The sequence below is a fragment of the Coptis chinensis genome, chromosome 6, assembly GCF_015680905.1.
Source record: "Coptis chinensis isolate HL-2020 chromosome 6, ASM1568090v1, whole genome shotgun sequence".
NCBI lineage: Eukaryota > Viridiplantae > Streptophyta > Magnoliopsida > Ranunculales > Ranunculaceae > Coptis > Coptis chinensis.
Genome location: NC_141461.1, coordinates 30900956 through 30926876, shown reverse-complemented (window position 1 = coordinate 30926876; position 25921 = coordinate 30900956). Strand labels below are relative to the sequence as shown.

Sequence of the window (25921 nt, the reverse complement as noted above, 5' to 3'; positions counted from 1 at the left end):
CCTTTTACGGTCTTGACCTTGAGCAATGTTCGTCTTGGGCCGCATACACATACCTCAGTGACGTGTTTGATCGATACCATGAATGTGGTCTTGAGGTCACTTATGGACTTTATTGGTGTACTTGAGGTCTCAGACGCCATTTTACCACTTATCTCGCACAAGCACCTTGTCTGAGGGTTCCTCATATCCAACTACGGATGCTTAAGGTCTTGGATATAAGTGCCTTCCAAATCCAAATACCACCACATTCCATCATGTTTTAGAGTATCTTTAGGAGATCAACCAAAAAACCACCAAAATTTTGAACCAAAAAAACACCCAACCAAAAATACATCAACCATCTTTAGGAGCAACATCAAATTTTGGACATCAAACTACGCGGTTTTGGATAAACAACGCCATATAATTCACGCAATTTTTCCAAAACTACGCCACTAAAACCTAACTGACAGGCCCAAGCCCACGCGATTTTGAGAAAACCGCGCGGTGTTCTGAACACCGCGTGCTACTTCTATATAAACAGGACTAAAGCCGCGCGGTTTAATCACTTTCAACTCTTCTCTCAATTATAAACCCTCTCCTTAAAAAAAAAAACAAAAACCTACCTAAACTCTTGAAATTTTATATGGATAATTTTAAACATTTCGAGGGTGATGATTGGTAGTACACAGACGACATTGGCGATAGGGGAGAAGAACCCGAGGAAGTAGAATACGGTGGGAGAGAAGAACCCGAGGATGTCGCGCCGACTGATAGACATCTTTATATACTGGAGTATCAGATGAACAACTTCAATTAGCAATTTGCACCCGGTGAAGCACTTGATATGGAAGTTGTGTTTTCTACAAGTGATACAAAACACGTGTCGAGTGCAGTGGCTAATACTCAGGTGATAAGAGCCCAAAACTGTAGTTTTAACCCCTTAACAATATAGCTGTTAGACCAATTATGTAATTAATAATATAGGTTTATCACTGATTACGTGGTTTTAAGTATTTCAGGCTTCGGAGTTGAATAAATGTAAATTTGTTACTAATTAGGTGCTAAAAAGAGCTAAAGTGATTACTATGAAAGTTCAATAAATAAAGCCAAGTTTTATAGAGAAAAAACCCTTAAAAAGCCCAAGTCAAGCTATTAAGTGAAAGTCAAACCAGATTAGAAAGTTGAAGAAAAGTCAACAGAACTTCAAAAGGCCATATCTTTGGGCTCAGACCTCGGATATGGGCCCATTTTATATCAAAATAACAGGCTCAAAAATCTCTTTCCAATGGTCTAGACCTTGACTCGATTAGAGCAGTTTAAGTTGGTAAAACCTCGTGCTACAGTAACACAACCAGAATTGAAAGTCTTGGATTCAACAAATTGGGTTTTGGGCTCGATTTTTCGGCCCAAAACATGGCTCCTCAGCCCATGCACGAATTTGGAGATCTAGCTCTTCTATATCAAGAGACAAAAGCTTAGCTCTTAATCTATCTAGATCTAAACCTAGTTCTAGTTCATAAAATTTAGTTTTTGTAATATATAATTAGTTTTAATTCATTAAATTAGTTTATATAGATTAATCTAGTTAGTTGTCAATTTTATTAGTTGTTAGAACAAGTTTTGAATCTTAAAATAAAATACTTAGTTTATATTTCAATCTTTAATTTCGAATTCAATCTTGCATTCATAGATTTAGTTGTTTTAAATTGATAATTAGTATTCATAATCTTAGTTCTAAATTAGTTTAAATTTCAATTGTAATCCATTTTTGAATCTTAGATTATTGTTGATTTAGATTAAAAAAGTTTAATTAGTTATTCAATAATGACTTGTTTTTACTGTTCTTGGTTTAGAAATGATAGTATGATGATTCAAAGCTAAAACCTCCATTAGAGTGGTTTGAGAAAGTCTTGATGAAAACTTGATTTTGTTAGCTTAGACATCGTCGTGATAATCTATTTAATTCTAGAAAGTAATTAGTTCATCATAAGAATGGGTTTGATTGTTTCACATGCTAGTTATTATTTGGTAGAGATTGACATGAATAACTAGGGATTAGAATACCAGTTGTTATGCAAAAGCATTGACATTTGGATTACGACATTTCTTTGTTAGTTGATTAAGTCGAATCAAGGTGGAATCGAATTCCCCTAATTCATTCTCTATTGTCAAGTTAGTATTTGAATTCCATCATTTCGTTATTTGCATACTGTTTTCTAGTTTCCCATCATAGTATAAATTCACATCTATAAATATTGCTCTCACCATTGTTCCTTTGTGTTGATTAATTGATTTCTTTATGTTTTGGTAGTTTAGGAGTTGAACGATTCCGTACTCTATATATTGCATAAATCTATATGTGAGAGTAGAAAATAAATAATTGATACCGTAAGAATAAGGTTAGAGTAATCTAATTGAGTTTTTACGGGTTATCAAATAAAACGCCATCTTAAACTCTTTTCGGGACAAGAATTCAATTGCTTGAATCCAAGGGGCAATCCCCCATTCTCTACCCACCCACCCTTTTAATTTTTCTTTCTTGTTTCTCATATTTTCGTTATTGTTCATGCTTGAAATTCACTGTTTTAATCTGCCCGCGCTCCCTTAAGATTGCGCAATCACAGTGACGAATACTGCGGTAAAGGTATTTCTAAATTTTAGAAAATTGTGAAAAATTTTAGGCATAATATCTAAGGTGTTATTGATTTACTGGAATATTTTCAGAATTTTCCTAAGTGTTTTACCTTGTGAACAAATACGATCTTTACAGTGCTGCATTTAAGTTTTCAAACCATAAGTTCTTGAAAAACAAACAAGTAAGGTTACTTAGGCAGTTCCAAAAATTCTAAACTTTTTACAGGAGTATCTATCCTAAGTCAAGAGTTTGCAGTAAAAATTTGACGAGTTTTTTATTTGTTTTGACCTCCTAACTAGTGGAGTGTTTCCAATGTGTTTCTGCAGTTTTGCAACACTTAATTTCTGGAACAATAGCCGATAAGGAGGTTTTGTAGAACTCTAATTTCTCTAAACTTTTTACAGAAACATGCATGATCTATCAGAAGTCTCTAGTAAAATTTTGGAGATTTTTGGCTCTGTTTTGATTGGTTAACCATTCGGTTGTTTATATTGTGTCCGAAAACTGTTTCGCAAACTTTGCAGGACAGTAGAAGGACTTTCATAGCTCCGATTGTTCTAAAATTTTACAGACTACTTACTCCATCTTAGCAACATACTGTAAAATTTTCAAATTTTTTGGAGAGCGCAACCCGCGCCCTAACAAGGCAAATTTTGAGCGCGACCTGCGCTTAAAGCACTGTAACTCAAGCTAAGACGGAGCACGACCCGCACCTATACAAGGCAAATTCTGAGCGGCCCCCGCACTCAACTCACTGAAAATTGCCTCAGGAATGAGCGTGACCTGTGCCCTTCACAGGCAAATTCTGAGCGCACCCCGCGCCCTCTTCTGGAGCAGCCCGATTTTCACAGGTTAGTTCAAACTTCCATTTCTTCAAGTTATTCGGTGTTTCTAACTTCTTTAATACACTGAGATTGCATATACAAGACGATATTCATACGCGTAGCAAGGAGGCATTCAGGTACTCCTTCTTCCACTCCACGCCTCTTCTATCAGAGGAGTTTCAATGCTAGTATAATCAGGCTTGTTTATCGTAAACGTCAACGTATATGCCTATCTAGAAATTTATAGTTAGAGTTTTGGTTGCATATTAATTGTCCTATAATATATTTGTAAAACCAATATGCCATATCAATATGTAGACCAACAATCATATGATTATTATGCAAACCTTTTACCATGTTCATATTGTGGTAGTCCTTACCATTGGGCTTCTCAGTGCCCATCATACCAAGAGTTTAAGCCTACTATAGGATATAATAATAATTATGAACCGCAATTTTCAAACATTCATAGTAATCCATACAATCAAGAGTTTTCTAGTCATCCAAACTATACATGGAGTAAACCAGCATCGCCTACTTCTAGTTCTGTGATGAGTGTGTACAACGAACCAAACACTTTTCCATGCACAATTTGTTCAGATCCAGACCACACTGCCCATTCATGTCCCATATTTATTCAACCTCAACCTATTCTATCACAATACGAGATCAACCAGAGTCACTCAAACGCCAATAACTATGACTATCAAACACCATACCAACAAGACATTTCCACCATGCCAAAAATCACCCACCCATCTAGTTCGCCACCCTTCCCAGACCAAATTTCCCAAACTATGCTTCAGAACCTAACTATGCTTTAGAACATAGCCCAGATGATTTCCATGATCTCCTCGCCTTACAAAGAACTTTCAACCTTTCCAGAGATCGACACACAACTAGAACAACCTATTCCCATAACCACACCATTCGACCTAGTTAAGACCTACCCTAAATTTCTTCCCATGACCCTCCCATTAACCATTATGTTGGCTCCACACCCCACCTGAATGAGGAAATTCTTGAAGACGACTCTTTAGGACATGTTTTGGATGACCACTCCAATTTGAGAGATGGCACCGAGGAACCTTTTATTGATCCATCTGACGATGAATATAATGATGACACTTTAGAAGATATTTATAAAGGTGTGACGAAGGAAGAATTTGATAACTATTGGCATTCTCTTAATATGGACCCTCCTGTTGAGCATGTCCAGGCCTTTGTGTTTGCTAACCACACTCGGCTGGATAATTCCTCGACACATTCGAATGATGTCATTGAGGATACTTATAGTGTTTTAGAGGAAAAGGGTGAGGACATAGAGATTAACAACTCTAATCTAAGGCATGAACAAGTTAATGTGCAAGAAAAATAGGAAGTAACTTCTTTAGTGCAATGTGAATCTAAATTTAGTTTGGCAGCTGAGGAAATAACAATAGAAGAAATAGATGAATTTCTTAAAGATAAAGCCATGAACCACAACTTTATGGATTCAGCTAAGCTAGATGAAGATTTCTATGATTTCTTAAGAGTGTGTGAGGATCCACTAACTGATGAACCACCAACCAACCACCATCCACCTGAGTTACCACCTCCTATAATCCAACCATCTACCACAACTAAGCCATCCATTCACCCACTATTTCAGAGGAACCTCGAATTTGCACTTGAGCCTATTGCCTCAGAGACCCTCTATAATTTTTTCAACCCTCACAATGAAGAGTGTTTGCCTAGCACACAATCCTATGAGTACACCATTCCTATAGTTGAGAGCCAAGCTTTGACCGAGTATAGTGAGAAACCTAATTTGTCTTATTTTTCCGCATCTGAGCCTTATAAAAGACATCAGGATCCAGACTTCATTCCTTTCTTACCTAAAGTATTGCTAATTCATTTTTTGGGTCATTCAAACTTTTTAATATAGCTACAACATGATGGTTTGCATATGTTTTTTGAGGGGTTGCATAAGTTTTCTTTTATTCTTCTACATGATTGCTTCCAATTATACAACTTCATTCTGTTTAAGGGTGCATTTAGTATCATGTTTTTATGGCTAGACCCCAAACTCTTTCGACTACTAGTTTATAGTTGACCACGCATCATCTATTCTGTGCCACCCCAGTTTCTTGTTTGTTTGGGGTGTGCACCGTCTAGGGGAATCTGACGTAAAATAACCCCACATTAAGTCTACGGGAATCTGACTTTAAAAGACCCACGTTTTAAAACAAATTTTCAAAAACCTGTTTTCAAAAATTTGTTTTGGGGGTAGGGTGTTTGGTTTTTCCATTCTTGATCACTCAAATTCCTATTCTTATCCCTTCCTTATCTCGTAGCTAGATTTCTTGTTGTTTGTTGTGTTGATGTCGTTTTTATTGTTTTTAGTAGTTTGGATGTTAAGTTGTTAAATCCAGTAGTTAAATTTGAATTTAGTAGTTAATTGTTATTTGAATTTCTATTTGAATTTAATTTGCTTCTTGTCTAAGCATGCGATGATTTTTGCGTTAATCCCACCTTTCCAAATTGTTTGGGGGTGGTATTATTTCTTCTAGCATGATTTTTACATGATCCACAATTTTAGAAGTAGTTTTGCGGTGATTGTTGGGAATGTTGCCGATATTGGTATGCCTATGATTAGATTTTGTAGTAGGATGAAATTTCAAAGACTTAGGAAGTTGCTATTCTAAATTCAATCTAAACGATATTAGGATTGTTTTGGAATAATGGATATGGGTTGTTTCCGTTTTAGGTTTTGGAAATATTTTGTTTCCTGCAATTACCTTAAAGATTTTTGGCAACTTGTCGATTCATTTTAGAAACTAAAACCCTATATAAACTTCATTCATCCTCCATACAAAACTCACATCTCTCACCTTTCACTCCCATTTTTTCCCTCTTTTTTTCTTCACTTCAAAGACTTAAGTTTGCACGGAGCCGGCCAAGATGCGCAGCTTTGAGTTAAGTTTCATCTTCAAAACATCGTAACTCAAATTCACCGGAGTGCGACCCGCGCCCTACCCAGACCAAATCTGAGCGCGCCCCGTGCCCAAAACACTGTAAGTCCATTTGCTCCAGAGTGTGACCCGCGCCCATACAAGGCATAGTCATAGCGCACCCCGCGCCCTGACCTCCTTAGGCACGAAAAATTCCGATTTTTTGTGGGTTGTTCTAGGACCGTTTGCAGCTGTGCTAGAAAGTAGTTTTGTGATGACATCCCCTCGTATCATACCAGAACAGTCTTTTGAAGACTTGTTCCAAAGTGACGCTTATCGTGCTTGGTTTCGCGAGGTGATCATACACGTAGGCTGGGAACCGCTAATGGTAAGAGTTGATGAACTTTATTCTCCCGCACTTACATCTTATTTTTATGATAATTGTAAGTTCTTTGATAGACCAGATGGAGAACAAATGTTCTCCATCACCATTGGGGATGAACCGATGGAAATTTTCAGGTTCTTGCTAGCCTTTGTTCTTGGACTTGCTATGCCCGCTGAAATACAAGACTCATGGGCCTATTTGGTAGATAATATGTACATGTATAACTATGAGGATTTGCATGAGCATTACGGAGCAGGAATCTTTAGGATAGAAGACCAAGGGGAATATAACGTCGCCCTTGGTAGCCCGTCTATGAATGTGGGCACTATTATGTTTTGGATCATGCTAAACATTAAAGGGGAATGGCGTTATTCTTCTGTGAATGACGAAACTTGTGATATTTTCCTTGCCTTAGCTGAGGGATGTACACTCTATGATATTCCCCAGACCCTGATGTCTAGTTTAGCCCAAGCCCATAGCATGAGGCATAAGTACCTTCTTATGCCTGTTTTAGTTTGCCGTATTATGCTATGTTTCTTCCCTGTTTTTTGTGCCCACTTCACGGATTAGGTTGGGGTCGACATTGTGAGACCCACCAATTGTATTATTCGATCTTTCCATGTAATGACTTGGTAAGGGTGGAGGATACAACCTCATCAGGTTGCTTCTTACACCTCATCCGACCAAGTGGCGCTTGATATGTTAGCTATAGTAAATGATAAATGGCGTGAAGCCTGGGAAATCATCATGGCATGGAAAGATACGAAGGAACCTCATTTCTTTATAGAAGAGGAGGATGACGATTAAACACGGGAGTTAAGGTAAGTTTTTATTTCAGTTAGTGCCTGCTTATGTCCCAAGCAATTTAATTCTTGTTATGTGGAACTCCTATAGAGTTGCTTCTGTTTTTATTTTTTCTATATTAGTATGTTTTAACATTGTTTTGCAGATGTTCTAGAATTTAACGCGTTTCCATAGTATTTCTCTACTCTTTTTATTTAAATACTTTGAAGGCAAAACATGCTTCTTATTTGGGGGGGGGCATAGAAACACGTATAATTAAGGCATCTGTTAGGATATAGATATGTACAGAATGCACTTGTTTTCTAGTAAACATTCAAAAATTTCAAAAATATAAATAAAAAGTTATGGTATACATTTAAGAATATTGGTATTGTTTTCTTTCTCTATGCTCTGAATAATCTAGAAGTCTCACGTAGCTTTTGCATTAAAATAATTTTTAGAAACTTACGTTAATATGTAGGTAATAATCTTTGCGTCTATCTATAAATATATTACATGAGTATCTATGATTGTTTGGCAGTAAGTTTATGAAATCTAGGCTAAAGTATTTATTTTACAAATCCTGTGAGAATATAGCCTAAAGTCTTATATGAGTGAAACAATTGAGAAATGACACAAGGGAGAAGTAAAATCCGGATAGAGAAATCACATGTCCACTTGCTTGATCACTATACTATATCCTAAGCGAGAATTTAGGCCCTCTTTGGATCGATATAGCAAGAAATTCAAACCGTATGAAATTATTTTCCGCTAGTCGCCCCTCTGAGCCTTTCTTTAGCCTTTCATAAACCGCAAATCTTTTATCTTGTTACAAAAAAAGAAAAAAGGTTTTGGCGGAAGCATTTTATGGTAAGATTGTTACTGGTCTTGAGAGGGAGTTTGTGTTATCTGCTCATCAGAAAGCAGTTATTGGATGCTTGCAGTCAGAACATGCAAAGGATTTTCTACTTGCTATTCCGATGGAGGGACTTGGGCAGCGTATGTCGCCGGTGGAGTATCGTTCTATTCTCCGGTACCGTCTCATGATTCCTTTGTACTCTGATGGTGGTCTATGCCTTGTTTGCAAAAAGAGTAGACTAGATGCTTTCGGAGACCATGCAGTACATTGTGGACATTTTCCAGGTTTCAAATACCGACATGATCATGTAAGAGATATTTTATGTGATGCATTTGACCTGAGCTCTTTCTGTGTATGTAGATGGTGTATAGTCGTTGAACAAAATAGAAGCGTATCAAAACCTAATTATCCCTCAATAAGTAAAGGATGAGTAGGGTATTATTCCACTTTTAAGTGTATGTTATATGAAGGACAGGACTGGAAAGGGGGTTTAAGGGATTAAAAACTATGACTGTAGAGATTTTAGATTCTAATGCTAAACTAAACTAAATTAACTAAACTATTGAAAATTTATAAGAGAGGGAATTCAAGAGATTAGAATCCACCAATACTTTTAATCTATGACATTCTGCTTCATGGTTGTTCTTACAAGTAGACTACAATTAGGCAATTGAGCGAGTGTCGATGCCCTCTTGGACGAAACATCATTAACAATTAACTCTACTTAAGGTTGTTCTTATGTTTATGCTATTAATATCTTCTTTCCTTTTATGTAAGCTCAGGCAGCCATTCAATGTATTACCGAGAGCAACATCAAGGAGTACTTCCTAATAGGGCGGTCATTCAATGAATCACCACTTAAGACAAACACAAAGAATACTTCCCCTAGGCAGCCACTCCCTGAGATACCCCTTCTAAAGCAACACAAAGAATACTTCCCTAACTCTAAAGAACTATAATACTAGAAGAAAAGTAAAGAACATTAGCATGATATTAATATTGCAAAACATAAACCATATTTTATACTTCCATCCCCTAGTGTGGGCAATGGAACTAATAACTAAAAACATAAAGAACTAACCTGATTGAAGAACACCATGAACCAGAAGAATCATTAAACCTTAAGCACTGGCTTCATCTCCTCCCTTGAAGGAGAATATTAGCCTTCCATAAAGAAGGAAGAACACGAAGAACGAGAAGAAGAAGAGTCGAAGAACATAAGACTAGAAAGACTAATTTATTAAGACTCAAATAGTTAAAACCGATCTTTTATTATTAATCTCTCTGTCTCAAGTTAAGGAGACAAGAATATAAGTGAATTGGCAAATTACATGAGGCACTTAGGTCCTCTATTTATAGAGGTTATAATGAGCTCTAGAAGCATTCTAAACCGCATTTGTTTCCTAATACAAATAGACTTCTTTCAGAGTCCAACTTCGTCTCCAAAACTGAGAAGGAATTGGCTACAGTGTCGATTCATGCGTCTGGATGCACTATTCATGCGTCACATATGCGATCAATGCGTCTGGATGCTCGATCCGTGTGTCCCAGACGCGTAAGCCTATTTTGTCTCTTCTACTCTATCCTTCTATCCTCTTTTGCGGGCTTTGGTCTAAGCAACGAATCCTTTGGCCTTGGGCTTCCAAATAGGCTTTAAAATAGGTCCAAGTCACATCTTTTATATCTCCAATTCCTTGGCCTTCTCCATGATTGTCCACGGGCTTCCCATGTGATCCTTAATGCTCCGAATTACTCCGTTTTACCTCATTTTCTCTAATATTCCACAAAACTCTCTCTTTGATCTGTAGAATCATAAAACATAACTTACAAACACTATTAGTCTACTAAGATGGCTAAACAAGAGGCATAATCGAGGGTTAAATAGCACTTTTTGAGCACTTATCAGCATTTTGGAGGGCTGGGGTACAAGTGAAGAAGGAAGCTCCCGTGAATTTTCTCACTAATCCAAATGAGGGAAGATAGACACTTCGGCCTGTGGATGTTTTGATCTACAGTTGGTCTGAGGGGAGACATGCATGTGTTGATGTAACTGAAGCCTCTCCGTTGGTATGGGAATGGAGTCTTTGAGGTGGGAGAAGCAGCTAATAGAGCAGTGGCAAAGAAAATTGAGAAACACGAGGAAGCTTGTAGAGCTAACCAGCATTGCTTCATTCCGTTCAGTTTTGACACTTTTGGTGTCTTGGCACAACAGTCTGTTGAGCTGCTAAAGAGATTGTAGAAAGTTATGGACAACAACGTAATGACAGCTGGTTCTAACGAGTTTGTCTTTAGGAGGATAGGATTTGCTATTCAGAAAGGACTTGCAGCGCAACTTGTTGCATGTTTGTCCTAATTATTTATAAAATTTGTTATCATTATCAATAAAATTTTCACTTAAAAAAAAAAAAAAATCAGCCTACCCATTCTTTGAATGAGTTTGAGAATAGAGATGAAGAATAGAAAAAAGAAAGACCTTTGAAATCAAGAATTTGTTAGTCGCTTCAGATAAGAAAAGAAAGTTTCCATCCAAATAAAAATAAATAAAAGAAAATAAAGAGTTAGAACTCCAAAAAATAGAATCAAAGGAGTCAAAAGCTAAAGAAAAATAAAAATATGGCTAAGGATGGAAACAAAGTGTAGAAGCAAAAGTAAATAACAAGGTTTTCTCTAGTTACATAATATGAAGACTCTATTATCTCAGACTTGTCCGTTTTAAATATCCATTTCCTTCTTTCTTAAACCATCTCCTAATCCCCGCAACACATAATAAAGACTTCTAGCTCATTTAGGAATAGGTTAATGTGATAGTAAGTGGCAGATGTGTTTGATCGACTCCAGCTTCCTTGTCTATCATTGAGATTGTAAGGTAAAGTGTGCCCATTGCACACTGGAGTAGCGAAACTTGAGTGGAAAAATCATAGTGGTTTTTGTCATGACATTTATGTGAGGACCTACTTAAGGGCGTTATTCCGAGTTTTCATAAACGGACCTGCTATTGCATTTCATAGTGTTACTCATTGTATATATGCTTATTCGTAAATGATTGATTATTATGCATATATTAGCTTAGGTTTCGACTTTATTATTCAGTATTCATTGCTAGTGAGATGTATAGATAGTTAAGGCATAAATAAGGAAACAATAGTTTTATTTCTTAGTCGTTGCAGTATAGATGAAGTTTGTGAGTACCTTCATTGGAAAACTCTCACGAGGCTATAACTCGTCTACTAGGGAATTCCTAGTGGTTTAAAACCTTATTGCATAAGGTCAATGCAATCGCACTAGGTGAAACGAGACTAGTTAGAACTCTATTTTTGGTCACTTATTCTAATTTCTCATATTTGCTTGAGGACAAGCAAAATGCTGTTTGGGGGTGGTTTGATAAGAACCCAAAACTTTAGTTTTAACCCCTTAACAATATAGCTGTTAGACCAATTATGTGATTAATAATATAGGTTTATCACTAATTACGTGGTTTTGAGTATTTCAGGCTTCGGAGTTGAATAAATGTAAATTTGTTACTAATTAGGCGCTAAAAGGAGCTAAAGTGATTACTATGAAAGTTCTATGAAGAAAGCCAAGTTTCATGGAGAAAAAACTCTTAAAAAGCCCAAGTCAAGCTGTTAAGTGAAAGTCAAACCGGATTAGAAAGTCAAAAAAGTCAACATAACTTCAAAATGTCATATCTTTGGGCTCAGACCTCGGATTTGGGCCCATTTTATATCAAAATGACTGGCTTAGAAATCTCTTTCCAATTGGTCTAGACCTTGACTCGTTCAGAGCAGTATAAGTTGGTGAAACCTCGTTCTACAGTAACACAACCAGAATTGGAAGTCTTGGATTCAACAAATTGGGTTTTGGGTTCGACTTTTCGGCCCAAAACATGGCTCCTCAGCCCATGCACGAATTTGGAGATCTAGCTCTTCTATATCAAGAGGCAAAAGCTTAGCTCTTAATCTATCTAGATCTAAACCTAGTTCTAGTTCATAAAATTTTGTTTTTGTAATATATAATTAGTTTTAATTCATTAAATTAGTTTATATAGATTAATCTAGTTAGTTGTAAATTTTATTAGTTGTTAGAACAAGTTTTGAATCTTAGAATAAAATACTTAGTTTATATTTCAATCTTTAATTTCAAATTTAATCTTGCATTCATAGATTTAGTTGCTTTAAATTGATAATTAGTATTCATAATCTTAGTTCTAAATTAGTTTAAATTTCAATTGTAATCCATTTTTGAATCTTAGATTATTGTTGATTTAGATTAAAAAAGTTTAATTAGTTATTCAATTTACTGTTCTTGGTTTAGAAATGATAGTATGATGATTCAAGGCTAAAACCTCCATTAGAGGGGTTTGAGAAAGCCTTGATGAAAACTTGATTTTGTTAGCTTAGAAATCGTAGTGATAATCTATTCAATTCTAGAAAGTAATTAGTTCACCATGAGAATGGGTTTGATTGCTTCACATGCTAGGGATTAGAATACTAGTTGTTATGCGAAAGCATTGACATTTGGATTACGACATTTCTTTGTTAGTTGATTAAGTCGAATTAAGGTGGAATCTAATTCCCCTAATTCATTCTCTATTGTCAAGTTAGTATTTGAATTCCATCATTTCGTTATTTGCATATTGTTTTCTAGTTTCCTATCATAGTATAAATTCACATCTATAAATATTGCTCTCACCATTGTTCCTTTGTGTTAATTAATTAATTTCTTTATGTCTTGGTAGTTTAGGAGTGGAACGATTTTGTACTCTATATATTGCATAAATCTATATGTGAGAGTAGAAAATAAATAATTGATACCGTAAGAATAAGATTAGAGTAATCTAATTGAGTTTTTACGGGTTATCATCAGGTAATTAATTAGTTTTGATTAAATATTTTGAATATTATGCATTAATTAGTTGAGTTGGACCAATTAATTATTTATCTTATACGTATTATTTTTTTTCATAATATCAACATATTAACTACCGAGTTAGATCGGCTTTACTTGGTGTTAGAGAGTGGTGGAAGGTTATAAAGAGTTTGGATGAGTTTGTACACATTAGAGATAGTATTTTGTATACACCTTTGGGTCTTTTGGTTGATGTGGATTATGAGAAGGCTGATTGGGCAGTGGTTATAGCTTTAGTAGAAAGATGGTGGAGTAGAACTCATACATTTCATTTTCCTTGTGCAGAGTTAGGGTTCACACCACTAGACTTCACTATGATTTCTGGGTTGAGTATTGGTATAGGTCAATCGATATCTTTTCATACAAATTATGAGAATATGGATAGTATGCTTATGAGTTTTTCCTCGCTTGGCGATGCGGATGCTTATGATTCTTCTGGTATTAAGCTATCTCATATTAAGACTGCATATATGGAACCCCTCTTGGATCCTGATACACGAGCGGAGTTAGCTTTGACTGTTCTACCTGGTAGTGAGGGTGCTAATGTGTATGTTAGGGATTTTTTAATGTTTTTTATTGGGCATGTTCTGTTTCCCAATTGTCATTCTATAGTACGACTGGGATATTATGCTTATGCATTTGATTTGCATGCTATGAGAGATTATGACCTGGGTAGCTCAGTATATGCCACATTGATAGCGGCGTTAGATAAAGTTTCACAGACATTCGAAAGTAGAAGTCCTCAGATTGCAGGATTCATAGGACTTTTAGAGATTTGGTTTTATGAGTACTTTCGAACTCTTTGTCCTAACATAGACATGATTGCTGATACTTGCCCTAGATTTGGTAGTTAGTTGGTCGCCTCCTCACTGACTCGTAACGAGGGGCGATTAGAAATAATGTATGTATGGCTCGTGCTCAGATTGATATTAGATCATTATCATCTATTGAGTGGAGACCTTGGCGTTTGACTACTGCCTTTGACGATCCAGTTGTGCAGTATGTTTGTGTGTTGTCACGTCATAGAGTTGTTTTTGCCGCACGTGACTGTAAGGTTTGGTACTGTGGCGACAGATGTTGGAGGCAGATGACTGGACGTTATAGAGTTCCATGTGCTCCCATGCGAGATGTTAGTGATGCGAAGTCGTGGGGTAGAACTCAAGTTCATGAAGTTTATGCTAGTGGTGGTCCTTGGCCAGATGCGTCTTCTTTTGTTGTTGAGCAGACTGCTGATCAGTATTATAGATGGTGGAACCGTGTCTCCATTGGTCCGTTATTGCCCCATGTTGGTCGGGCTAGCAACTTCGAGCTTGTGGGCCTGGAAGGGATGAGACATGAGCTACGTATTCCTCATCCGCCATAGCCTGTTTACAACCCACAACCTCTGAATGCATATCATCCAACTCCTGTGTCTGCTAATAATCCTCAGATGTTTGCCGTGTGTGGACCTGATGGGGCGGCTACTTACATTTCCATTCCTGAGGTGCCTCATGCTCGTTGCCATGAGTTAGAACCGCAAATTGATCAGTATACCACGGTGAGTTTAGTTATTTTATTTTTCTTATTCATTATATATATAATATGTACTCACAATGTATTTTTTTGGATTTTCAGGCTGAGATTCGGAAAAGATATAAGAACCAGATTTGTATGTTTGATGGGATGAGAACTGTCGTGTATCATTATAGCCAAGAAAGGGAGGAGGCATATTCTCAGACATATTAGAAATCCTAACGTGCGTATAACGAGACTCGAAAAGCGTATGATGATATTCAGCAGGTGTACACGCAACAACATCAGGGATATGAGGAACTTCATGCTGAGGTAGTTAGCCTTCATGCAGACAGAGAAGATCTTGATTCTCAAGTTAGGAACTTAGAGGAGCAGCTTCAGAATATCCAAATAAAGAGAGGAGAGGCATCGAGTGGTAAGGGGCGTAAGAAGATAGCTAAATAAATTTTATGTAATATGATAGGTTTTGGATCATTTTGGATATTATATCATAATCATAGATTTTGGATTGCACAATTCTTAATTTTTTAATTTCTTTAATTTTTTTGATTTTGGATCACAATTCTTAATTTCTTCAATTGCATAATTCTTAATTTCTTAACTTCTATACATAATTCATAATTTCTCAAGTTCTATGCACCACAGTTCTAATTTTCAGAAAAAACGCACGCGGTGTTGGCAAAACCGCACCAATAGAAGCCCAAGCCCAGGCGGTGTTAGCAAAACCGCGCCATAGAAGCCCATTTAGCAGCCCAAGCCCATGCGGTGTTGGCAAAACCGCGGAGTTTAAAACCGCGTGAGTGATTTGATACAGCACCAAAGCTGGAACCAAATATTGGCCGATTTGGTGTTTTCATCAACATGTGACTCTCCCGAAGTTGAAAAAACACCAAATTGTTGGAAATTTGGTGTTTGATGCTAGGTTGATATCACTCCTAAAGATGCTCTTAGAACTTGGACGTTATTCCATTCAGCGTCCCCTGCATTTAGCCATGCAGGTAGAGATAGAAATTGCATCCCAGCATTCTTTTCTCCTATCCTATACAATGCATATATAGAACAGGCTTTGAGGAGAACCGTTGGAGTTGGTCTGAAAAGGTTTGCAGGAGAACTGTAATTACAATCAAATGCAACCGCTTCACTTTGTTTAGGCTTGGGAACTAGAAACCTTTTACTAGTTCTTTATCCATCAATGTAGAAAAGAAAATTCAAAATCAAAATCAAATAAAAAAATAATTTTTAACAACATATATCAGAACACCCGCATGTAAATGATACATTTTAACATCCAAAAGTTACATATCAACAACACCATTTGTGGTTTTGTACCTACATACACGATGCCACAGAAATTTGAGACATTTGGGATTGTCTGAAGATTCCGCAATCAACTTTACACAACAGTGCCAGTTATAGTTGATATTCATACTTTTGGGTATATAGTGTCTGAGATTACAAGGTCAGCACTTGAATCAGCCCTGGGATTTTGATTTGTACTCTGAAAGGTACCGATCAAACTCGTCCATGTATCGGTCATGCAGCTTCCTATCCCCAAAGATCTCTGTCATCTCCTTCACTTTCCTTCTAAACATCTCACCTTCCTCACCAACCATGACAACTATCATTGACTCAGCAACCGAATCTCTTGTAAACGATCCATCCTGTTCATCCCTTGGTATCTCCAATCCAATCGTTTTCGACTCCAGCAACCTCGCATTCAATGCTTGTGGTGGTGATAATGGCAAGAGAATCAAATTTAGTCCAAATCCAAGTCCTTCGATAATTGAACTCCAGCCACTGTGAGTCAAGAAACCACCCACAGATGGGTGAGCTAAAATACGCAGTTGAGGAACCCAGTCCATGGTAACAAACCCCCTACCCTCTACACGGTCTTCAAATCCGATTGGTAATAACTTCGATAACTCATCTTCTACTAAATCACCACTAGTTGGCTTTCTTATTACCCAAAAGAAAGGTAACTCGGATAATTCCAACCCATGAGCCAATTCAGTCAACTGTGTTTGACTCAAAGTTGACTCACTCCCAAAGGCAATGTAAACAATAGATCTTTCTCGTTGTTTATCTAACCATTCTTTTATTGGAACCCACCTCTCATCTTCTACGTGGCTATTTTGGATCCTAGGTGGAGGAAGTAAACCAACAGCAACAACTGGTTTTAAGTAAAGTTCATTTTCAAGTAAACTCAACCACTCACTTTCAAACTCAATACAACTTCTTACAGCCATAAACTCACAACCTTGAATAGCAGATCCTGTCCGGTATATTGGGTCCTTATACTCAATTACTCATCACCTTTTGGTGCTTCATAAAAAGGAAGAGCTAAATTAGAAGGAAATGATATCCACTTGGGAGGGACCAAAAAGTCTTCAGGATTCAATCTTGACCCTCCATCTTCTCTCGTCATCTCAGATACAGATCCAAAAAAAGCCACTGTTGATGCATTAAATATGTTAAAATAAACACATGGTTACCGAGTTCAGCTGCAATAGGTGGTAGCCAAGAGGTAGCAAAATCATAAATAAGCCAATCAGGCCGTGATTGTTCAAGAAACTTGGTTAATGATTCTTGTAGAGAATCTAAAGCCTCAAATAGGAATGGGGTTTGATCAGGAGAAATATCACTAGTGGCTTCCGCATTTGGCGGTAAGTTTGAATTGGGAGGTATAGGGAGGGGAGTTAAATTTACGAAAGCAGATAGATTTGGTGGGATTCTAGGGAGTCTTTGGAGATTTCTTGGAGTTGAAATGAATGAAATGTAGTGACCCCTTTGAGCTAAGGATTTAGAGAGTTGGAAAAATGGTAGAATGTGACCAAAAGCTAGCCATGGAAACACAGCAATGTGAAGGTTTGTTTTGTGTTCTGCCATTGAAGAGCTCATGAAGAGAAAATGGTGCATTTGCAAGCTCGTCGGCCAAACTCAATTATTAATACTTGAGCAATTTTGTTTTTTCTCAGTAATCAAAAATTTGTATCGATGAAAAGTGGTTGGGAGGGGGGAGTACATGAAGATAATGGCAATTGACAGATCCTTCATGCCTAATGGCAATTATTAAGATCTGAGTCATCTGAGTCATCTGACAGACTATTGAAGATTTAAAAATGTTCGTCGTTTCACAGGAGTCATTGATATCTAAGACTAAATAACTGATAAAAAAAACAAAACTGTTTTTTAATTTCTAATTAAAACTAGTATACTGCATTGCAGTGGGGCGTGAGCGTAGTATATCATTTATTTGGCTCTCTTTATATATATATAAATTATATTTATTTAATTATTTCCACGGCTTGTCTCTCGATTTACCTATCGATTTCTATATATCTCGCACTAATAAGAGGAGTTGTATACTTGTATACATTCCCACGTTAACCTCACTAACAATTTCTTGATATTTTAATCCCAAGGAAAAAAATGTGTTTTTTTCCCAAACAATTTAATTTGTGAAACAACATTGTGGGCTGTCTGACTGCATTTGTACTTGCGCAAGATTAATATAGTTTCCTACGACTTCCAGGAAATGGTAAGAAAATGTTACAACTGAAGATGCTCCTAGGAAATAACAACTTTTAAAACCATAGAATGACTAATGTACTATTCCAGCTAAGTAATTGGGTCTGCAGTATATGCCCACAAAGACATATCAAGCACCTCTAGCTAGTACATAGTTGCAAAGGAAAAAAAAAGCATGTTGCAAGTACTACCATTTCTACAAATTGAAGAAGAAAGTTCAATAAAAGGTTTACTTCAAAGTGCACATACGCATGAATGTTTATGGATCATAATCAATATCAAGGCCGAAAACCAAACACAATATTGAGACAATTTTATTGATAGATAAAGCTTTGTCAAAGAAATCCATGATCAACAACTTCTGAAGATCCAATAATACATCAAAGACAATTAAAACACTCAACATTGAACTACAAATATAAATGTCATACAAAATTGAGCATCAAAGAGGCCGAAACGATGCCGACGCTAACTAAGTTTGACATTACAACTTAAGGAAAACAAACTCTTCAATGAAAATTTCGACATAACCTCCTTTGTATTTTCAATATTAAATCATAAAAAACCTGTCATGTCTAGAAATCATTAAACCTGTCATATTACCAGAAGAACCAAAATAACAACATCCCAAAGGTTCTAAACTACTATACATATAACAAGTTGCACAGTTATTTACTTTACAAACTGCTCAAATCAACTCAAAAGACACAGAGAGGGGGCTAGCAAAAGTCCAAACAACTATAATATAAAAGGCAGTAGTTGAAGTGACAAAATCCATCTGCAGCAACCATCAAAAAATGTCCTCCTATACATTACTTGTGGAAGAACCTGCATAAATCCAAACAACAAAATTAAGCATGATAACGACAGTAGATATTCATTTATGAGAAATATATAATATCTTGATGAATTGAATTTGCAAACAATATAAATAGAAATAAAGGTAGAAAGATGAATACTACATACCGAGATAAAACAAAAAAAAATAACATTTCAACTATAAGATTTTCCTAGAACATCAAATGGTTGAAGCAGACAAGTGCAACAAACGATTCTCCTCTTGCAATCGGCCTCTAAGACCAAAACATTTTCCAATCTTTTGAAGTCTTTCCAAAGTGAACATAGGGCAAAATGCCGGATCACACAACTTTCTTGTCGAGACAAAGCAACAAAAAAAAGTCAAACCGAGGCTTTTCCTTTCACCAATATCTACCACGGCCCATCAAAGAGTGAGGCCTTAACTCTTGTGAATTGTTATCGCCCAACATAGTACTAGGGGAACCTGAATGCGCTGGCATGAAGCATTACCTGACTTCCAATTTGATGTTTGTGGAGTAATAGGTATTGTATTAGAATCTGGCGGAACCTAGCACCACGATAGTGGTGGTCGAAGTCCACCATAACAAAGAAGAGGTATATCTTCCGTGATTTGCAGCCCATTTCCGTAAAACAATATCTACAACGGTGCCCATTGCACCATTAACCCGACCCATTTGTGGTGGCAATGTTTGAACGAAAGCATAACACGCGTGCACCAAGTGATAGACCGCGAGAACTTTCTCCAAGCCTTTTGCATCATCGTGAAGCCTTGATAACGGTCTCACAATTATTTAGTGATACAATTCGAGCAACTGGTTTACCAAGCTCAATAAGTCGGGTGAAATTATAATCATGTGCAGGCTGTTTGGTAGGAAAAAGACGCAAAGCATCTTTGAAGGTGTTAACCTCATCCATATTGAGCGAGGAAATATCCCGAGTTAGAAATAATTGCCAATCACTGACGGTTGAAGTTCCATTACTTAGTCTGAACAGTGTTTCTCGAAATGATGCTTGGTCATCCCTTGCTTGTCTAAATATATGTGATAACCGAACACATTTATCGAAACTAGAATACACAATTCCACCATGTTGTTTTTGAATAGACCCACCTTGGACATATAATGCACTATCACATATAGGAGGTAATTGACGCATATCACCAACGAGGATAATAGATACATCACCAAATGGCTCGTTCTTTGCGAAAATATCTCGACAACGCCGGTCAATATTTGCAAGCATACTTCTTCCAACCATGCTATATTCATCGATAATGATAAGTTTGGTGTCTTTAAAGTCTTCTTGCATACGTCGACATTGATCACCTTCAATCTTTTTGGAAGTTTGTTTCACACCTTTCTGTTCCACAGTGAAAGATAGTTCATGATGGATGGTTGCACCTCCAATATTAAAAGCGGCAACTCCAGTAGGAGCCATGACACGCACTGCTTTGTTTGTTCTGAAAATTACAGTAACTGAATACACAATTGCATTTATGAGTGTAGACTTGCCTGTGCCTGCTCCCCCACAAACAATTAACCGAATACATGCTCCAGCTTGTAGGGATCTAACTACCATATCATGAGCCAGTCTTTGTTCATTAGATAAATCATGATCTGGTACAACTGTTTGAGGTTCATGATTTAGTTCATTGCCACCACGAAGAGAATGGACAAATTTTCTATCAATTTCTATATTTGGATATCGATGTAAACCTTGAATGTGTGAAATGTCGAAGTCTCTTCTTCCTAATTCCACAGTTTCCCCAGGGACAAACATGGGCCCCATAGCTGCTGCCATCATCCACTCATCCCGAAGTAAGTCTTCAGTACCAAGCTCTACCTCAATACCATCTTCAATCTCTTCATCTATCGGTTCTGGAAGAATAATCCCATGAGTTATTTCGAAACCCAAGTCATAGTATCTTTCAGACCACAAGTGAAATTCTCCCCGAGCTTCTTCGAGAGTTCGATAATGGTGATGAATTAAGACTTGTTGACGACAAAATGATTCCCATTTTTCAGTGTTTGGTAGTATGTCACCGTCTAGCTCCAGAACCAAACGCACAATTGCGTCAACTCGAGAAGTGTGCCAAACATGCTGCTTGAAATAATGTCTTTTTGCCATATTCAGGGAGGGAAATATTTTCATAACAAAAGGTCGTTGCGGATATCTTCCTACAAAGGTTGGATCTGTTCCAACAATTTCATCCTCGTCGGCAATCGTTCGACGACGGCGCATAAATTGATGCTAGCATGCTCTTTTAAGCTAACATTTTAAAAGTACAAACTTTCTGGATGATCGGGTCAATGGGTACCCCATTAGCAAGTGACATACTTCCGGGCAAAATATCTCTTTCGAGGAGACACTTTTCATAAGTAGGCGCTTTGAAAGCAGATCTTGCATTTTGACGGGGGCCGATGAAAATCTTCAACAATATCTTGAAGAGTATCTCTCGAAACTTTTGAAGCTGGTTCAGATTTAGCGGCGTTTTAGCAATGTAATTGACAACAGATTACCGAAAGGATCTGGCGACCAATCAATGTTTGCACGCCAGTCCGCAAAATCTTACGATTGTGGGAACGGACTAGTTCATCATTTCGGGCGTCGAGGAAATGATACATGTTACTTGTTGGGAGGCTCTTTTACAATCTTCGACCGACCAATTACATCAAATGGGTATCTAAAGCGACATACCATTTGTTTGGTTGCTTTATTAATAAAAAGCAAAACAATGACTCCCACATAAAGAGTGTCGCATGACCCAATTGACCAACGAAACATAGTCATCTTCGTTTGTATCAAGTTGTAAATCGAGTGGCAAAATGCGTGCACAAGGATGTTCTTGGAGATTTCTAGACATGCTTGGTCCGGCGAGGTTAACAGTCTGAACAAGTCTATCAAAATAATCAATAACATTAGATCTATCGATAACACTTGTAGCAATCTTAGTAACATCTGGAGCATCTGCTAGCCAAAGAAATCCATGAACATGACCACTACCACGATTTTGCCACTCAAACCGGTACCAATGATCAACCACAGAGAACTCATATCGTAAGTAATCCCGAAAGAAGAATTCCACTCTTGCCTGAAAGAACCAAGCGACAACATTTGGGTTATCATTAATTAACTTTGCGCGTCCCCTTCTTTTATCTAAAGGAGACATCCTTTCAAGATCATTAGAAGGATCTAAAATACGAAACAGTTCTGGCCATTGCATGTCAGCAGCGCTGAGTGTGAAGAAGATGGTTGGTGCACCTAACTGTTTAACCATGGCAGTCAGCTCTTTCAATCTTGTATACCAATAAGACCGGGTACCACGAATGTTGTTAGCAAAGTAAGAGACACGATTAGCTAATTGCTTGTCACCGGACGAAATCATATTTCGAATTTCCTCAATTGACAACTCAGCATCCCCTGGATTCTTCCTCACAAAAACATCACCTAAAGAAAGTGCCTGCCACCTTGAAAGAGAGTTCCAAGCAAAGTAGCGGAATCTCGTATCTCTAGCAAATCGGCCATCATGATATTTCATCAAAAACTGGAAGTACGGCAATGGATTGACTTTCCGCTGGCGAGCTTGTCGTAGATCAGCATCACCGTAAGGAAACAAAGTTGGAAATGCCATAACAATATATCCTGGGGTTGAAAACTCATAAATGATGTGAGTTGTTAAAGGCATATGAACATTAGTTTGATCTACATTTGGTACCATAAATGCCCTCCGGAGACGTGCTTGTTGATTGGGTTGTGCGGCAATAGAAATAGTTCCAACAACATGAAACTCATCAATGTGCAAATCCTGGTTATACAAGTCAGGTGGCCCGTCATCGTCATCGGCTTCCCTAGGTATGGCAGAAACTTCATTGTCGATATCTTCCACAGGTCGGGACATATGTGGTAGGTCATCAGGTTGTCCATCTATAGGTAGTCCTTCGATAGTTCCATCATCAATAATTATATCATTATAGTACCGATGATAAGTTTTCAACCAAACCAAGGCTGTGCGTACAAATTCTCGCCAAACACGGAATTCCTTGCTTGCATGTGGCCCCCCTCTATTAACGACAAGAATTGCAGACAAATCAGTGGACTTGAATGGAAGAACAGTGGCAATCAGATTGACATCTTGGGAGAAATTTATCACATTACCACTGTACTTGTATTGTTGACCCCTAACACGATACACAGACATCATGGGGTGCACCCTGGCAATGAGAATCCTTTCTGGATTGGACAAACGAGATAGTTCTAGAGGTACAATGCCCGGATCCATTGAATTGTTAACACTGAACATACCAGCGTTAGTGTTGTCCCGTTTTTCCAACTTGCAAGAGGTACAAATACCTGCATCAATTCTTGTTATAAGCGAGGTTCTCACTTAGTACAAACATATTCCAAGAAAATATACAAAGAAAAGCAATTACCTGCAGAAATCTTTAGATCGGGAAATTTTCTTTTGCATAGAGGACAACTGACCCATGAAATATCATTGCAGGATTTTCTAAATACTTGTGCGTTGGAGAGTGGTATGTAGCCGTCTGTAGTAGATGGCAGATCAGTGTTTTCACGGATATTGTCTTCACACACCATAAGTTGAACACCAGGAAGTCTTTGATGAAGAACGTTCTGTGAAATAACTCTTTGACGAGCAATAACAACTCTTTGTCGGGCAATTGTTTGACGTGCAAGTCTTTGCCCAACAACTCTACTACGAAATGCATTAAGGGCGTTTTGAACAACCCTTTCAACAGGGTTTTGCCTTACAAATGCTAATCTTCTACGAGCTTGTCTGGAATTTTGTACTCCATCCATGTGCAATCCACGAGCCAAACCTTTACGAGCAGTGTCTAGGCGACGATTAGCATCTCGGTGCTTGGAGGTTTCGCCAATGCGTGCATCTTTTCTTATAGCACTATTAATTGACTGTGTTGATGCATGTTGTGAACTTGTCTATTTTGCACAAGTTCTCTTCTTTTTTGCAGTATTTGTACACCTACCATGCTCTACACTTTGCCTTTTGAGGGAATGTCGTACTGCATCCATTTGCAATCCACGAGCCAAACCTCTACGAGCAGTGTCTAGGCGACGATTAGCTTCTCTTTGCTCGGAGGTTTGGCAAATGCGTGCAGCTTTTCTTCTAGCACTATTAATTGACTGTGTCGATGCATGCTGCTCACTTGTCTGTTTTGCACGGGCTCTCTTCTTTTTTGTAGTATTTTTTGCCCTTTTCTGCTCCACCCGTTGCATTTTGTGGGAAATGTTGTTATTATCAACTGGGCATGCAACCTTTAGATTACATAGCCACTGAATGAGCGGGCAATTGTCTGCTAAATCAAAATCAGATACACTATCTAGTTGCAAAGATTTATCTACTTGACTTCCAACCCTGTCATAACCTCTTGAAGTCTCTGTTGGATATGGTAGATTGTCAACCTTTTGAATACGGGGTACATATTATGGTAAATCAGATATAGTCTCCCTTACCAAAGAATTTGGTGCAGGAATTCCAACCGTACGAACCCAATCAATGAGCGGGCAATTTTCATCTAGATCATCGACCCTCTCCCTTGCTGAAGATATTTCTGCATAATTTCTAACCATGTGATTACTAATAGAGGATTCTGGGTGATCAGGTCTCCTATGAATATGCATTGAACTCTCGGGTTGAGATGTCACCGCCATAATCCGGAAAGAATGCGTCGGAAATAATTGTACGTCTTCGAGTAGTTGGATATGCAATTTCTGGTAGGTAGACTAATCTCCTGATGTATGTTGAAATTTGGGCGAAAGAGTTACGGGGCCGACGATTATGAAGACGCGGCCGAGTAGTAGTTGGTAGGGTAGTATGTCGATTCCGACGACTATAAAATCTACCAAAGAACCTATCAATTTGGTGTAGTGCTACTGGTAAACCTCCAACAGCTGCATCCATTGTGCATTAAAACACTGAGAGTGGAAAAGTAGGGACGAGAGGGAAGTCTTCTTATGTCGTGTCAATTGAAATTCCTACATGGTGGGCAAACTAGAGCATTAAATAGTTGAAAGTTTTACTTAGGAAAGTTGTTTCTTTTCTCTAACGGGAAGTTAAGCCAAGAAAAGTTTAATAAACGGATAAAAACTATAAAGTCCAACTACTTCAAACTTATTATTTCAACCGTGGTTGTCATAAATGTGAAAAACTTGTAATATATATGAAACATAAATATGACCACTAACTTTGTTATATATAAATGAAATAATGAAATTTGGGCCATTATTACTCAATACTCACCTATTAAATGCACCCAAAGTAACTAATGTATTATGAGATATTAAGAATATTAAGAGCAAGAGAAATGCATGAATATTAACGAGGATTGCACAACTTATATGAGACCGTCTCCACCAATTGCATTACCATGTAAATCGTAGTTTCAAGGTGAAAACAAATTAAAACAATGAGTAAAGCAAATGCGAATGAATACATACCAATTTGTTTGACAAAAATATCTCCAAGAAACATAAATACTCGGAACGAAAACAAAACCAAAAGAACTGGGCCTGCAAGGACAAAACAAATAGTGGTTAGCTTTGGAAATATATTGTAATGAAAACGGGTAGTTAGAGGCCAAGAAAATATTAGTTGTAGGAATACGAATACCACAAATCTGAATGAAAACATACCGGCTGACTTTTTCAATATTTCCACAAGAACGTAAAATACCTAGAACCAAAAAGTGTGTAATTGTAAAAAACAGAAGAAAATGGTTA

General features: G+C 37.4%; 1 long non-coding RNA gene and 1 pseudogene across 1 annotated transcript; both read right to left on the bottom strand.

Moving 5' to 3' along the window:
- Nucleotides 1-16290: 16290 nt before the first annotated feature.
- On the bottom strand, nucleotides 16291-17704 carry LOC147492571 (putative UDP-rhamnose:rhamnosyltransferase 1 pseudogene; annotated as a pseudogene).
- Nucleotides 17705-18865: 1161 nt separating this feature from the next.
- On the bottom strand, nucleotides 18866-25713 carry LOC147492570 (uncharacterized). Its single transcript, XR_015198944.1, has 2 exons — nucleotides 25640-25713; nucleotides 18866-19174 (listed from the first exon to the last, which is right to left on the bottom strand). It is a non-coding gene; the product is annotated as an uncharacterized LOC147492570 (long non-coding RNA).
- Nucleotides 25714-25921: the final 208 nt, after the last annotated feature.